We start from the raw sequence: 17,984 nt of genomic DNA on the forward strand, positions 1-17,984 counted from the left end.
GTTATCAGTTAGAGAAGAGCTCCTAAATTTGAGGGGTTGCTGTCATCTCAGACAGAGTCCCTAAAAAATGTCAGCAATCTGCAGTATTGCCATCATGACAAGAACCCAGACAGATGAAATTTGGAAAGCCCTGTGGCTTTCTAGTGTACAGACATAAAATGGTATTTCAGAGGGAAAAGCCTGAATTACAGAAAGTGATAAATGAAATGGTCTAACATGCATTTCCCTTTCAAAGAACTAATATGTCTTTTGTCGATAATAACATCTGTCAGTAATTATGAAAAGAGCTGACAGATGCATAGTACTTAATATAAGCCAGGGCAGTTGTATCACTGACACAGATTCATTAATCCCCATAGCATCTCTACGAGGTGGGTACTACAATTATCCCCATTTTATTGGTGAGGAACTTGATAGACACAGAGGGTAAATGACATTTACAAGGTCGACAGCGAGAAACCAACACAGGTGTTCCAGCTTGAGTCTACGCTCTTGGCCACTTCTCTTTTTTTTTTTTTTTTTGGTGGTGGGGAGATAATAAGGTAATTCTGGTGGGGGGTGGGGAGGTAATTAGGGTTATATGTCTATTTTAGAGGACGTGATGGGGGCTGAACCCAGGACCTTATGCTTGCTAAGCATGTGCCCCATCACTTGAGCTGTGCCCTCCCCTCTAGAGTCTATGCTCTTAGCTGCTAATCCTCACTGTCCCACATGGTAACTGTGGGGGAAGTACAGTTCATTCATTCACTCGTTAAACTCAGCCTTCCCGGTGCCTGAGATTCAGCAGTGAACAAGACAACATGTTTCCTGCCTTAAATGAGCTTGTCGCCTCCTGATATATTATCTTCATTTTACCCAGGAAGAAACAAGGTCAAGAAGATTAGCCTTTTCCTGTTAACACCGGAGGATACATGAGGTGCTTTATTTCAATTCTGCCATTTGACTTACACCATGGGGAGGGAAAGCTGCCTTGCAAATCCTGGAGCTCACAAACCTGTTAATCCTGAATTTTTTTTAACACTGTCCCTTACTTGATACTTGATCTGAGAAAGGATGAAGTAAACCTAAAAATGTTCTAAGAGAGCTTGTGGCTTATACAAGGTAACTAACCAGCCACTGTTTACTATCCTAACAGGAATCTGTAGGCATATTTCTTTTCTTTCTCTTTTTTCCTTTTTATGGGCAGCTTTTAAAAACCAAATCAAACCAACCAAACCAAATCACTGATAATTCAACAGCAGGTTCTAAATCACCCCCAAGACAGCAGCTAAACTCGGTTTAGACTTACAATGCGGTTTCTGGTGGTTGGATTGAAGAATGTATCTCTATCCTGAATATAAAAGTCTTTCATGGAGCTCTTCTCAAATAGGGCAATGAAAAACTCTTGTTCCGGTTGTTGATACTTTCATCCACTTGGAGGACTTTCATCAAACAGCGGAAGTTATCAAAGGCTGAGGACCGGTTTTTCAAATCATTGGGCTTCAGAGGCAATATTATGTGCAGTATCTCAGTGTATGTACAGAACACCTCCCACAGGGGGTGTACTTTTGCAAATACAAGCTTGTCATCCAAAACCTATATTGGGAGAATGAAAACACAAACCAGGAAAATATTTTCACATTTTTAGTATACAGATTTTTCCTACGTTGCTGGTAGTTAAAGCACTTGTGCAAACACACACATATGTCACACTGGTAAAAGTGAAGATATAATAAAAATAGATTTGCAATACATCATACATTTTTGCCTTAAAGATAATTTCTTTGTTGAAATTACTGAAAAGTTTTTTAAATTCCTTACAGTTCCTTCATAAAATAACCAATGTTTTAGATAAAGAAAAGCAAACTTGTTAATTTTTAGTCCAAATTAGTAACTAAAAATAGAAACACCAAAATATTCTTTGCAGTGGTATTGTAATGACAATTTTTTAAATTTCTGAAACCTAGAACTATTTACATATCTGTTCAATATATTGTTAAACAGCCATTAAAAGGGATTTAAAAGATTTATATTTATTGATATGGAATATATAATAAAAGGAGAAAACAAAAAAATGTGAAATAATAATTTTCCTTTTTGGAAGGGAAAAATATCTTCATTTGAACAAAAAAAAGTTTAGAAGGATTTTATGATCCTTTATATATAATTAAGGTACAGATGGTTTTTAATTCCACTGTTCTTTCACTTTCAATTTTGGGGGTAACTTTTTATAATAAAAAAATCTTTAAAAAGGTTCTTGCATAAATACATTAATAGATATATTTATGACTATATTCTCTGGCTATTAAAAAAGATCTCCTAGCTGTGGATCTGAAACTTACATTCCATAATGCAGATTCTGACTGACTCGCCTCCCAGCCCACAGCAAAGGCACGGCTAGTGTGACATGTTTCAAATACCATTCCAAGGAACATGCAGGCTCCCAGCCAATGGCTGCAAGGGGACTGACACTGATCTGGTTGCTCCCAGCTGCAGACCATCACAGATGAGGTTAGATCCACAGGCTCATATTTTCTCTGTCAAAAGAAATCAGAAAGTGTTAGGCTTTTACTTACACCAGGGAACAAGAATTTGTTTTTTTATGCAAAAAAATAACAACAAACCAATTTGAACCTGATGAAAAGACATTTACTCAAAACAGCACAGTAGCAATGAAGGTGCTCTGGCAGACAGGGACTTGTTGGATTCCTGTGAGTGCTGGACTCCTCACATGGAATTTCCTTGGCACTCCAGAAGGCCTGTGGTTATCCTCATGGGTTTGTGGCCATAAGTGGCGCACAAAAGTCTCTGGCTTTGCCACAGTTTCAAAGCCTTTTTGGCTTATGAAAGGTTTTGCCCTCAAATGGAGTTTTCTTGAGTCCAGTCACTGATGTCATTTACCAGAGTTACAGTCCAGATCTGATATTCTAGACTCTTAATATCTTGCAGACATTCAAATGGTTCAGGTTTGGATGTGTATTCACCTCTGCAGGCCTGGACCAAATCCGATAAAGACACCCAGACAAGTTCAGCAAAATACAAAGAAATTTTTCTCTCTGCAAGACTGAAATGTCTGTGAAGCTATAAAAACATCTGCACCTACAAAAATAGGGAACCAACTCATCAATAACATATCTATCCATAATGCATGGACATTCAAAATAAATACTGTATTTACTCCTATTAAATTCTATCTTGCTTTTGCCAAACTGTGTCCTAAACTGAAAGGAAAGTAGGTAAATGTAGAGAATTTTTTACCTTTTAAGAGAAAAAGGAACCCTCCTACTCGGTTGGTGGGAATGTAAATTGGTGCAGCCTCTATGGAGGACAGAAAAGAGGTTCCATAAAAAAATGAAAATAGACTTCCGTGTGATCCAGCAATCCCATTCATGGATATATGTTTGGAGAAAAATTTAATTCAAAAAGACACATGCACCCCAATGTTCACAGCAGCACAATTTAAAATAGCCAAGACACTGAAACAACCCAAATGTTCACTGACAGATGACTGGATAAAGAAGTTGTGGTATATTATATATATATATATATGTATATATACATGTATGCATATATATACACACGCATATATACACATGAACACACACACAAATGGAATACTGTTCAGCCACTAAAAAATAAAATAATGACATTTGCAATAACATGGATGGACCTACAGGGTATTATGCTAAGTGAAATAAGTCAGAGAAAGAAAAACAAATATTCTATGTATTAACTTATATGTATATCTAAAAAATAAAACAAATTAATGACTATAATAAAACAGAAATAGACTCACAGGTACACAGAACAGACTGGTGGTTACCAATGGGGAGAAGGAGAAGAGGGGAGGCAGGAAGGGGTTAGGGGATTGAGAGGTAAAAAGTACTAAGTATAAAATGGATAGGTTACAGGGCTGTATCATACAGCACAGGGAAATATAGCCATTATTTTATGGTGACTTTAAATGGAATATAATCTATAAAAATGTTGAGCCTCTGTTTTGTACACCTGAAACTAATATGATGCAAATCAACTACTCAATTACAAAATTTTTAATCAAAGTATTCTTTTCATATTATTTGCAATAAGTTAGAAGCCAGCACTGTCAATAGAAACATAGTGCAAGTCACAATTTTCCAGTAATCCCATTTAGAAAATAAAAAGGAACAAGTGAAATTAATTCCAGTAATAATTACATTTATCCCAAAATATCCAATATACTATCATTTCAAAAGTGTGATTGACACTTTTAAAACTTACTAATAATATTTTACATTATTTTTGTTGTACAAAGTCTTGAAAATCTATTATGTATTTTCCACTTATAGAACATCTCAATTCACAATAGCCACATGTGGCTGGTGGCTACCATACTACACAGACCAGATTACACCATTCACACTTCTGATAAATTAACTGCTCTTACTTATTTAAAAAACTTGCAGAAATTCCCTCTATCAAACAAAGCAACCTTGACAGGTGGGGATTATTTTCATTATAAAGTGAAAAATAAAGGTAAGAGAGCCATGCTTACATGTATGTTAAGGTAACAATACCTTCTTAATTCATTCAGGACTTTACAATCTTTCTTCATATGCCAAGGATTCACTGTCACTGCGCAATGTTTTTCACTACTATCATCTTTGTGATTGAGAGGCTTCTGATGACCCTGCTTTGTGCTTCTGTACATAAAGTAACAAAACAGAGAAAAAGACCTTATTAAAGATAATTTAGGGGGGAGGGTATAGCTCAAGTGAAAGATCATGTTCTTAGCATGCACAAGGGCCTGGGTTCAATCTCCAGTAATTCTTCTAAAAATAAAATAAATAAATAAAAACCTAATTACCACCCCCCAGCAAAAAATTAATTTATTACTTTAATTAAAAGTTTAAAAAAGATAATTTAGTGCAGGCTTATCAGGCTACAAGAGCTACAATGAATGCCCCCACCCATTAATTTAGAAGAAGTCTCACAGTATTTCTCAACATAAAGGCTAAAATATAATTGAGAACACTTCCTGATGGTCAGCATCATTTTAACAAAAATGTAGATAATTACGTCCCTGTTGTCAAATTTCTGTCAGAGTTGGGCATGGAACATTTAGTTAGTAAAAGTGATTTTGCAGCTCTCTTTGAAAGAAATGCTGAGAAATGATCTTTTCTGTTGGAAATTAGCCTGCTTTTAAATTCTTCAGTAGGCATAAGTGTTTACAAACCAGGCAGGAACTGGATTATATTTTACATATACTTTAGAAACTGATTTGAATTTTGCCCTCTACCTGCAAGGCTATTTCTTAGGTAATAACATAAGCAGGCCACTATACTAAATTTTGTTTCCCTGTTTGCTTAATCCTCACAACAACTCTGTAAGCTGCTATTATTACCCCCATATAACAGATAAAGAGCTTGAGGCAGAAAATAATTTGGGTAACTTGGTAAATGGTGGAGCTGGGTAAGACTGCAGCCAGTCTGACACTCAGGTCCATTCTTCTCACCAATGTCTGATACTGCTACCTACATTCAGCAATGACCGCTAATTTCATATTTAAGTGTGTCATTTCTAAAAGTGCAAAGCTATATTAGTACTGCTGTGTAAATTATCCGTTTGAGATGTGATTGCCAAAAAAAAAAAAAAAGAAATAAAATCAGGGTGCCACTGAGGGGGGGCAAACTGCATATGGACGGACACAAGGGGACTTTGTGAGGACAAAGTTGCACAAATCTAGAAATAGCTAAAATGGCTGACTTGTACAATTATAATGTGTGAATTTTATGGCCTGTAAATTACACCTTAATACAGATATTAAATTAAGAACCTGGGATACAAAATTAAGACTAAAACACATATATAAATCACACAAAGAACAACAGGCAAATATCATTATTTACTGCACCATTGTCCTTGATGCAGCTTCCTATCCTCACCCATTCCTGAAAGGATGATTCATTTTTAAAATAGTCTTTTAATTTATTCAGCAAATAATTTTTGATTGCCTACTATGTACCCAGGACTAGTCTAGGCAGTTGGAATAGATAAATAAACAATACAAAAGTCCTGTCCTCACGGAGCTTTGTTGGAGTCTAGCTGGGATGGGGTGGAGATGACAATTCACACAACAGAGCAGCAGAGGAGGTGGCATGTTAGGAAAGAGGAACCATGGAAAAATCAAAAAAGGGCAAGGTAAAGAGAGTTTAGGGTATGGGATGAGGGTGATGTTGTATTAAATACCAGAGCAGGCCACACTGAGGACTGAGGTTAGAACTAAGACTTGGAGGTGAGAAGTCCCAGGTGGACGGACTAACCATCACCGAGGCCAGCGTGCACTTCGCATGTTCCAGAATGGGGGCACGGCTGGAGCTGCGGAGAAGGGTCAGTGCAGATCCTGTATGGCCTTGGAGGACGTTGTAAGGACTGTGGCTTTTACCCAGAGTGAAATGGGGAGGCACTGCAGAAGGACGACACAATCTAACTTAGGTTTTCGAGGCTCACTTGACTGCCAGGTGAGAATAGTCGAAACGGGTCAGAGATGAAAGGAGGGAAGCCTCTGAGAAGGGCTGTGCAGGAGGAGAGGACAGTGGCTCAGGGTAGGGAAGCAGCAGTGGAGGCAGGAACCATGGTGAGAAGTGGCTGGGTTCTGGATATGTTTTAAAGGCAGTGTTAAACCAGATCTATTGACAGAATTCATGTGGTATGTCAGTGAAAGTCAGAATAACTCCAAGTTTTTTGACCCAAGCAGCTGGATGGATTAAGTTTCCACTAACTGAATGGGGGAGGTTGCAGGAAGAACCAGTTTGGGGTGTAGGAGAACAAAGAGCTCAGTTTTTACACATGTTGCTTTTAAGATATCAGAGTTTCAAGTGAAGATGTCAAATCAGCAGAAGATTGTAAGAGTCCAGAGTTGGAGAGAAAAATTCTAGCAGGAGACAGAAATGTGGGAATCATGGGTCACACAGGTGGCACAGGAAGACATGAAACCCAGGTAGTCAAACATTAAGATAACCTGGCATTAACCATAGAAGTTGTCCTTGAGGGCCTGCCTACTAGGTGTGGATATCAGTCCTATTTCCTGACCACTCGAGTTTTAAAAAGCAACTTACAAATTAATTCGTGCAAGACACTGCCTCCAGTGGGTGGGTCCAGAGCTGGAGTGGGAGAATTGGATGGTGCACACTACTCCCTACAGTAGAATGTGTGTGTGCGTGTGTGTGTGTACACATGTGTGTGTGCGCAGGGGGATGAGATACACCTGGCTTAAGAAAAAGAGCTAGTAAGTCTAGAAGCTGAAAGATGAAAGAACATCCAGATATGGTAGAGGGAACAGGGGAAACACTGTGTACTGTAAGACATATCCCCATAATGCCATTTCCCACCATCCTTTCATCAGGAACACAGTTGGAAAGGGGGGAATTATGTAGATACGTGTGATGTACACAAACTTTCTGAGTATGTAACACAGAATATCTACATATGTAGCAAGTTAGTGATATTTATATATGCTTCAAGTTTAAAAACAAGTTCACAACAGAGGGAAAATAAAATACTGAGGAGTGGTAGAAGTATCATAGAAGGCCTTTCAATGCTCAGAATGGAAGCAAAAGCAGCTTCACCCAACAAAGAACGTCAATAAGAGTCAAGAATGTTTATATTTGCTTAAGAAATTGAGAGTTACAACTTCCTGCTTTAAAGAATTAACATAAGACAGATACCACACTATAAGCAACGCCTATACTGGAGCTTTCTTAAAGCTATTTTAGTTCCTGCTTGTTCTGATGTACTCCAGACACTCTGCAAAGAAAACCTTCTATTCAAAGGCTTAAAGGAATAAAATAAGAAATAACACTGCATTCTTTTCAGTGGTCTCTGTACTGAAAGTCACTTGCAAATACAGCACCCTGCCACAGGTCCACATTTTTAACAATAAAGACCTTTGCGCAATTTTTCAATTGCTATGTGACTTTGGGTCAGTCTCTCACTCAGAAGCAGAATGGAGTACCAGAAAATGACACATCAGGTCTAAAACTACAGATGTGGGAGATGAACCTACACCAGGAAACAGCTAAGTGGGAGGGTAAGGTTTACCTTTGAAGTTACCGTAAGTGCAGTTACACCTGCTCCCTGCTTCCCCTGTGAAGTGAAGAGCTAGTCTTTTCCAGAAAAGCTCTCATTCTGAGAACTGTCTTCTTTAAAATATTCGGAGATTCTCTTTTAAGGTTCTTGCACTTTTAAGCCTTTCCCCAACTCTACATCCTATAACAAGTGTAAAAATTATCCTATAGCCTATTGTTACAGAACATACTCTACAAAAGCTGAGGTTTCCCAGGGTTTGGATCCCAGAACTCTGCTACCAGATAATCCTAAAGCTTTCCTTCCATGACAGACTCTTCCGCCAATTCCCAGCTGTGGGCAAATTCGGCTTCTCAGATCAGGTAACTTTCTAACTCTGCCTACGAACACTCTGCTGCCAGTAAAGGAACTCTCAGACAGAAAGCACACAATGCCCCTAGTGAGGGTTGCCTCCTTCAATCAATCAAGATGCCATCACCAAGCAAATATTTAAACCTACTGCAAAACCTCTAAAGACATCTTACAAACAATATAGTTTGTATAGATGCATACTATTTGCTCTGGAATAGTGATTTCCAATGGAAGGAACAAAGGACCACATGACCCAAGCAATTTTTTAAAACTGCACATAACCATCCCTCTTCACGTGAGGATTCAGGCAAGACGGTCTTACAGGCCTAGGTGTAACAGAATGACAGCACCTCTAGGAGTAGGTTGAAAAGCAGCGAGGTAGACTTCTAGTGAAAGGGGGTGATGTAATAGGCCCCATCGCCCACTTACCTACCAGCACAGGACAGTCATCTCAGATGGAGAACAAACACTTTGGGAAACAGAGGTTGTTTATATTTTTATGGTATTCTGGTGGAAATAATGCCCTGAGTCATGTGAAGTTGTGGCTGCAAAATTGAACAGGGGACTGGACATTTTCACATTCAGGACAAAAATAGCCCCTGGATAGCCACCATATCTGCTCTCCCCTTTGCCTGTTCACCCCAAAAGCTGCAGGACTCTCCTGCTTGCAATGACACCCACCACTTCTCACAAATTCTTGCCAAGTTCACATCAGCAGCTGGTGGTGTCAAAGTCACCATTTGTACTGCTATGAAGTCCCTCCATTTCTTTATATCCCTTCTATTTTCTCTGTTGTCTTCCTAGCTACACTTGCATTCACAAGATAGTTACCGCACTAACATTGCCTCTGTAATCAGTCCAGGATATAGGAAGTAGAGATTCAACTGTAACCAGTCCCAGAATACTTGTCATGCCACACTAGTGTCCCAAAAAATACTCTGGCATCCCTCATCTCACTCAAAGAACCACTGCATTACTTAGAGGTTGTAAAATTAGAGGGCTTTCTCTACTGGGAAACACTGTGGCTTGTGGTAGAGTTGTGATTTCAGTTTTTGCAACTACTTACAGGCAAAAAGACATGGCCCGCAAATTTTCTTCAAGCGTTTGGTATTTAAACTTTCATTAGATACAGAGCCGGTGGACTAACCGTAATCTATGAACATATGGTCATATTATCAAATAATGTTCATGTCTACCTTACAGACATGTAAGAACTTGGATTACACCTGCAAGCCTCTAGGACTTTAGAATTAGATGTGAAACATCCTGTGAGATAAAAAACCTCCTATCCAGTCACAGAACACAATTATAGACAACATGACACTAATGTCAATGAATACATTAGTATAGTCCATGTATGGTTAATTACATCTCCAATTTCTCAGAGCTGGAAAGGAGATGTCTAGAAAAGCTGGAAAAGCCCAATTACCAAAACAGCTCAAAAGTTAATGCAGACTCCTGCACCTCCCAGAGCAGAGGGCGGAGGGGGCATTGCCCAACACTCTGTCCTCCCCCAGGATGTGGCATGTGGGGAAGCAGGCAGGAATGGGTGGCTGGGACTCGGAGGTGGAGAGGTGATGAAAGCAAGAGTGGAACTGCTCTGGTCCTAGAACAACAGAGCTGTAAAATGCTCGGCTTCAGTTCAACCAACTCCCTCTCCCACTTTCCCTCCCACCTACGTGACAAACAGAGCACAGCCAGGCACTTTCTGCCCATGACGGTGACTACTAGTAGGAAAGGGACCAGGATAAAAGCATGTCCTATAAAAGATCAGTCTGATTTTAAGGCTATGTTATAAACAATGAACAGCACTGTCAGAGTGGGACACTTGTGTGGCGCTCAAGTAGGGAGGAGGAGGTTGAGGATCCATTTCCAGCACTTCCATGTCTTTTATCACTCCTATTTCTGACCTTTCCTTTGCCACTTTTTGAAGCACTGCCATCACTGGCAGGTAAAGGGGCAGCAATGTGACTTGGCCGTTTGGCTGATGGGGCTACATTTCCCAGCAGTGGAATGAAAAGGCACTGGAAGAGGATCAGCTGGAAGATGTGAACTGCGGTCCTGGCCTGTGCCAAACACTAACCAGGTGACCCTGGGTTAGGCTCTTAGTCTCTCTGGGCTTCCGGCTGTTTACTTATAAAAGAAGGTTTTGTCATTGCACAAATATATCCAATATGAAATGTAACATGAAAGTCAAACATAATGACATCTCACCTGCTTGCTTCAGGGAACTGTACAAGCACTGAACACTATGTGAATGTAAACACAGTCTTAAGAAAACTATTGAGGTAAAGCACTAAACTGAACATGGAGATAAAGTTTTATGGATTTTCTTGGCTTTCTTTTTTAATTGCAACACTGAATTAATAGTTATTAGCTATAATCCACACCACCACCACTGCGAATAAATAAAGAAGGTAAGCACTGCCTGGATGCCTGTTATTGCCCGATGCTAAGCAGGGTGAGGGGTATAAAGGAGGCTGAACAAGTGAGTCTTCTCCAGTTACCAGCTAAGTGAGGAGACACATTGGAAACCACCCAGGAATGGTACCAAGTCAGTACTCAAATCCAAGATTACAGACTACTGATCATAAACAGTACAGGAATACAAAGAGGAGCTAGAAGTATTTGGAATAAATAGGGAAGACTCTATGAAGGGGATGGGGCTCCAACTAGTTCTCAGGGCAATTCTAAGCTGTTTTAACTGAGGACTGGATAGGAAAAGGCTGGTGACTCCTGGTTTTTAATAAGGCACAGGTTACCCTAGGAGGCTAAGTTACATAATGATTGGAACAAATAAGGTAAGTCCAAAATGATGAAGGGTCGAGACTCCCTGGCTGAGATCTGGTTGTGTTAAGTCTTTGACTTGACTGTAGATGTGGGAGCACCAAAACTGTAGGTTGACTGAAAGGGGGGGAGAGAATATCCAAGAATTCAGCAGAAGGAAAAATTCATGTATCAGGGATGAAAGCTCTTCATCAGAGTATCAGCAATCAGAATAGACACTTGAAACCAAAAACATACAGTTCAAGAAGCTGACAAAATGTGGAGGGTGGTGAGAGAAAGATAAATCAAAGACCACTCCAAGCCTTTGTGTATTCAAGACCGAAAGAATGATTATCCCACTGAATAAGTGGAGACGCTGCAAGAAAAAAGATTATGAAATCAGCTTTAGACATGTTGAATCTGACGTATGAGCTAAGAGTAGGTTTTCTCTAAGAAGCTCAAAATTCAAAACTGAAGCACAGATGTTGAGTACAGGCTTAAGATGCAGATGGACAAGACATGATAAATCTCCTAAAAGAAAACATAGGCAAAACATTATCTGACATAAATCTTAGCAACATTCTCCTAGGGTAATCTACCCAGGCAATGGAAATAAGAGAAAAAATAAACAAAAGGGACATAATTAAACTCATAAATTTCTTCACAGCAAAGACAACCATAAGTAAAACAAAAGGAAATAACAACCTACGAATGGGAGAAAATATTTGCAAATGATACGACTAACAGAGGCTTAATTTTCAGAATACATATAACAGCTCATACAACTAAATAACAAAAAAACAAACAACTCAATCTTAAAATAGGCAGAAGACCTAAACAAGCATTTCTCCAATGAAGACACAAATGGCCAATAGGCACATGAAAGAATGCTCGATATCACTAATAAACTGAGAAATTCAAATCAAAACTATAATTAAGTATCAGCTCCCATCATTCAGAATGGCCATCGCTCAAAAGTTCATGAATGATAAATGCTAGAGAGGCTGTAGAGTGAAGGGTACCCTCTTACACTGCTGGTGGGAATCTAGTTTGGTGTAGTCATTATGGAAAGCATGGAAATCCCTGAAAAAACTAAAAGTAGACTTACCCTATGACCCAGCAATCCCACATCTGGGTATATAACTGGAAAGAACTCCAATGTGAAAAGATACCTGCACACCAGTATTCACAGCACCACTGTATACAAGAGCCGAGACATGGAGGAAAGCTAAATGTAGCAACAGATGACTGGATAAAGAAGTTGTGGCATATTTATACACTGGAATACTACTCTACCATGAATAGGACAAAATAAAACCATTTGCAGCAACATGGATGGAGCTAGAGATCGTCATTCTAAGTGAAAGCAGCCAGAAACAGAAAAATACCAAATGATACCACTCATATGTGCAATGTAAAAAAAGAGAGAAAAAGACACTGTGAACTCATCTACAGAACAGAAACAGACTTGCAGACTTAGTAAACAATCAAGGTTACCAGGGAAAGGGGATAGGAAGGGATAAATTTGGGAGTTCGAGATTTACAAATGTCAGCCACTATATATAAAAAGAGACTTTAAATTAAGTTTCTTCTATATAGCACAGAAACCTATGTTCATTATCTAGCAATAACCTATAATGAAAAAGCTGATACAGCCACCAACTGAGGAAGCAGGAGAAGAAAGGAGAGTTAGTTATGCTGGGCTAGAGCCCACTTCTAAAATCCTTGTCAGCCACTGAGGCTGCCCCGAGTACACTGAGCTTTCCTCCCACGGACAGGCTGACATGACATGCGTCCTGCAAACCTGGGGCAGCAGAGGCCGTCCCCAGGTCTGGCCCTAGGGGAGATGGGAGCAAGTCCACCTGCTCCCCTTGGGGCAGCACCCCTCCCTGCAGCCCCCGCCACCTGACTGCACCACGCCTGCATCTCAGGAAACCACTGACTTGAAAACAACTGATCCACGAACCTGGGGCAGCGGCAGGGAGATGGGCAGCGACCTGGCAAGCTGGTAGACTTGCCCCCATCTCCCCCATGGCCTGTCCAGGGCTCGGCCTCTGCTGCTCCAGGCACGGTCCGCAGGTCAGCCTGCTCTCGGGAGGAGGGCACGGTGTGGTTGAAGGCAGTGGCGGGTTATGGGGTCTGCCCATGGGAGCCCTTGGATTTGCTTCAAACTCCCCAGCGCATGGCCTGAGCTTGGCCTCTGCTGCCTCAGGTTCGTGGAACTCAGGTTACAGGTCAGCCTGCTCCTGGAAGGCGGGTGCTGTGCTGTCAGGGAAAGGCGGCAGCTGCGATGGCGGGATTGGGGCTGCCCTGTGAGAGCGCGGGGGTTGCAACAATTTCCCGCTGCTGCTGCAGCCATCCCAGCACACTCATCGCACCGAGCCCATCTCCCAGGAGCAGACTGACCTGTAACCTGAGTCCCACTAACCTGGGTCTTTAGAGGCCGCCCCCAAGGTCAGGCCGCAGGTAAGATGGGAGCAAATCCATGGGCTCTCATGGGGCAGTCCCCATTCCATCCGAGGCCCCGCGACCGCACCGCACCCACCTGCAAGGAGCAGGCCATCATCTGAGGGCCAGTCGGAGATGCTCTGGAACCGTCCGGCGCCCTCCCAACTCCTGGGGCTGTACCTGCTCTCCTAAACCCGTGTATAAGCGGCGGCAAAACCACGGTGTTCAGGAACTACTAATACCGGGGTTACCACGAACCACAGCGGCGGCTGGGACCCGCCTCAGGGTCCTAACGGGACGCGCGGCCGGGACCTCACCTCCGCACCCCTCCCTGGGCGCCTCCTCAGCTGCACAGCCCAGGCGTCACCCGCCGGCTCCCCGAGCAGCGCGCCCCCACCAGCGCCCTCTTAACTGTCCGGCAGCGGCAGCCGAGCCGCGGGCAAGCGGAGGCCCAGGCCCCAGGCCGTGTTCCTCTTCCAGGAGCTGGTCCAGGAGCAACCGGCTGCCGCCAGCTTCCACGCGTTCTGGGTGGGTTCCGGCGTCCGCGCGTCTGTCCGTCTGCGCGTGCGTGCCCCTCCTCCTCCCGCCCGCAGCGCAAACTGCTCGGGTGGGTCTCCTGCTTTACCGGCCCTGGCCGCTGGGGCCGGGAGGAGCCAGGTGGGGCCCCTCCTGCTTGTCCCGCCGGGTCTCCATCCCCAGAGCCTTCACCCAGCCACCGACTGGGTCCTGGCATTGAACTAGAACCACGACTGCCCTAGGCCAGGCCTCACCCACCCAGCCCCACTTTCCCTGCTCAACTTCCCCTCCCTGTTACTACCCTCCCACCACTGGCCAGGCCCAGTCTCCCACCAGACCTTGAAGACAGGGCTCCTTCTCCTCACACCATGGTCCCTGCCCTGACACTCCATCCTGCTAGGTCCTAACCTATGGCCCCTACACCCACAAGCTTACCCCTCATGCCTCAGCACAGGACACCCAACATCCTGAAATTATCCCCCTCACCTCTCAGCCAGGTCATTTCCACTCTGATCGGGCCCCACACCTCTCAACCTGTACCCCCACACCATGGGATCCCCTTAAATCTGAGTGCACCCCTACCCTGAGCTCACTCACTCACCCTTCACCCTGTGGTTGGGGTGGGGAAATCCGTGCTCCAGTAATGATGACTACTGCCACCAGTGGGGGATCGAGCCTAGTGTGCACCTTCAGAGTTAATGTCTGAGGCTACAGGGTGAGGCAGGCTGGGATGAAGGTGGTTCCAATTCCTGCCTTGGCACCCTGATCCCCGCAGCCTGTGCCTGAACTGACCTGATGGGTCAGGTTGATCCCAGACTGCCAGCCACTGGCCTTGGGCTTTCGGTGGTTGATGGTCCTGATGGTGATCTGGACTCCTAGGGCGGAGGCACTGGGCACGCGGACCTTTGGGGTGGGGGAGTTCAGAGTATGCACTTAATCCCAGGGTTAGACATCAGATGGTGGGCTGTGTGCATGGGGCTTTGTGCATGGCATGGACTCAGCACAGGTGGGTGCAGGGAACTTGTTCATTCACACCAGGCCAGAGGGAAGAGGGAAGGGAGCTTTTAAAGTGTCAAAGTGAGGAAGCCAAAGCTTTAGAGCAAAGTAGGAAGGTGCACTGGCCAGGCCACCATGGATCTCGCCGCAACGCTTGTCCCTTGCATCAGGGGAGACTGGCAGTTGACTGGCCAATGAGACATCCCCTGCTGTGGTATAGTTTACAGGCAATTGAAGGGATTTTGAAAGGTAATTTTAATCCAATAATTTTCAGTTTCTCTGTGGTAGATTAGGTCCAAAATCATGGTGAATCTGGCAGGGATCCTGCCTGAAATCCAGCCTGGGACAGTGGAGGACCCACCCAGGAATCATCCACTTAGCTCTCACCAAAAGTCACTGTAATAGAGAAGAACAAATCTGACTCCATATTGGATCTGTTCCTTTTCCTTTAACCCTCTGCCGTGTTTTCTAGGCTTAGACTTGCAAGCTCTGCACTTTTTGTAAAACAGTGTTGCCTTTAGCCTGAAATAAACAGGAGAGCCTATTCTCAAAAGTCTGAGCTTTAAGGATATTAACACTTTGCACTCCTATAAAGATAACAAGTTGCAGAATAGAAAAAGTTTGTTTTGTTGCAGGTTTTGCAGGAACACCATGATCTGACCCACGTGGACAGCTGCAAAGGATTCCAAGAACAAAGAATTCCTACACCAACAAGTTTGCAACAACCAACCACAGCCCCTCCCCTTTTTAGTAGAAAAGGAGCCTGAAGTTGACATGGGGAAGATGGTTCTCCAAGATATTAGTCCGCCATTATCTTGGTTTACAGCTGTTTACGTAGACCACGTCATAGTGCCTCTGTAAATCCCCTAACAAAACAAAAGTAGTTTTCTATTCTACAACCTGTTGTCTTTATATAAGTGCAAAAGTGTTAATATCCTTAAAAAATCAAAGCCTTGAAAGTAGGCTCTTCTGTATATTTAAGGCTAAAGGCAACATTGTTTTACAAAAGGTGCAGAGCTAGTAAAACTAAGCCTAGAAAAGAGGGCAAAGGGTTAAAGCCAAAAGGACAGATCTTCTATGGAGTCAGATTTTTTCTTTTCTATTATACTATATTCTATTTTTGTTTTAAGTATATAAGAATAAAGTTTAGCCTTTTCCCATTTTAAATTGTGCAATTTTAAGGAGCATTAATTGCATTCACAGTGCTGTGAGACCAGCACCACTTGTTTCAGACTATTTCCTTCCTCAAAGTAAAAGCTTGTATACAAAGAGCACCCCACGTCCTACCTCCCCTAGCCCATGACAAGCCCTAATCCCCTTTCTCTCTCTATGTCTTTACGTATCCTGGAGGTTCCCTATCAGTGAAATCGTATAAAAGGTGGCTTTTTTTTGGTTTGTCTGCCCACATATCTTAAGTAGGGACGGGTGAATTATTTTTTTGTTTTGTTTTCACGTGAATTAGCATTTTTGTATTTTGAGAGGAAAGTCCAGATGGATTAAAGATGAGACGTACCAAATGAAGCCCTTTTAGTAACTCTGTGTATAATCTCGGGGTAGGCACTGCTGTTCTAACTGTGAAACCAGAGCCAGAAGGGAGATGCTTAGCTCTTCTTGTGGCAAAATAAATCCAAACAAAAGCAGAAAACAAAGGCCAAGAAAGACAGCTGGAAAGACAAACCACAGCCTGGAAAAACCTTTCCTCATGACCCAAGATCGGAAAAAAGCTTCACATCCCTGTGGTCCAAAAAGCTCTTGAAGCCCAGTGTTCTGAAAAGAAACAAAACACACAGAGTCAGTTCCAACGAGAGGCAGTGCAGGTGGGCGGTTTGTACTGGAGATGCTTGACCTCTCAGGTGAGGACACAGGCAGACAGACAGACTGCAGAGACAGCATTGGCCACCATCACCCTGGCAGGTCTTTAGCCCGGTGACAACCAGCCCTGGTGACAACGTGAGCAGGCAGAGGCCCCAGGAGGTACCCTGGAAGGAAGAGCAAATGGACGCTCCTCTCCGGCAGAACAAGGTGTAGGATGCATCAAAGTGCCACAGGTGCATCCCTTCCCTAGCAGTGCTGAGCCTTAGAGAAGATCCCACCAAAGTGCTTGCACAATTTTCAAAGATAATGTTTCTTCAGTAACATGAATTCAAAATAATCAATATGTCGTCAAGGGATTTTCAGAAGTGACCTGCCCTGGACCCGTACAATACACACACATAAATACACACATATACACATAAATATATACACACATACATACAGGAAAAGAGACAGACAGACTGAAACACAGAGAAGCAGGGGGAGACAGAGAAACAGAGAGAGAGACAACTCAGAGAGGCACTGAGAGACAGAGACAGAGAGAAGGAACACTGGAGCTGGTAATGAGTGGAACTCACATACATTTTCACAAGTCAGTCTATGTGTCAGAACCTGGTCCCAAAGTCGATCCACCCTCCAGGGGAGGGTGTGGGGATCCCACAAGGGTGTGGGGATCCCACAAGGGTGTGGGAACAGAAGGCAAAAAATAGGAAGCCATTGTGGGGCAGCCCACCACAGAGGCCGAGATGGGACACTGGGCCTGTATGTCAACATGACAGAATGACCTAGGAGGTTGTATGCCAGAGCGGACGATGTCAGAGTTGTATTTAATTTCAGTCTCACGACTGTGAGCGGGGAAGCAAGCAGCAAGGAAAGTGACTTTCTCCAGACCCCAGGGCAGACCCCGGCCTGTGTGGGGTGTGCTTTGCACTCCACCAGCCCTCTGTGGGTTCCTTCCTTTGCTGAGTCTGTGCACGATCTCCCTGTGATGCCAGCCCGTGGGGGTGACAGATGCAATAGGTGTTTCTAGGTCTAGAGACAGGATGGCT

At 43.2% G+C, this 17,984-nt stretch overlaps 1 long non-coding RNA gene across 1 annotated transcript; it reads right to left on the reverse strand.

Moving 5' to 3' along the window:
* Positions 1–1,422: 1,422 nt before the first annotated feature.
* On the reverse strand, positions 1,423–14,116 carry LOC140687997 (uncharacterized). Its single transcript, XR_012062638.1, has 5 exons — positions 13,926–14,116; positions 4,514–4,661; positions 3,238–3,297; positions 2,322–2,516; positions 1,423–1,575 (listed from the first exon to the last, which is right to left on the reverse strand). It is a non-coding gene; the product is annotated as an uncharacterized lncRNA (long non-coding RNA).
* Between the last annotated feature and the right edge of the window lie 3,868 nt (positions 14,117–17,984).

This window comes from Vicugna pacos, chromosome 21 (assembly GCF_048564905.1).
Source record: "Vicugna pacos chromosome 21, VicPac4, whole genome shotgun sequence".
Taxonomy (NCBI): domain Eukaryota; kingdom Metazoa; phylum Chordata; class Mammalia; order Artiodactyla; family Camelidae; genus Vicugna; species Vicugna pacos.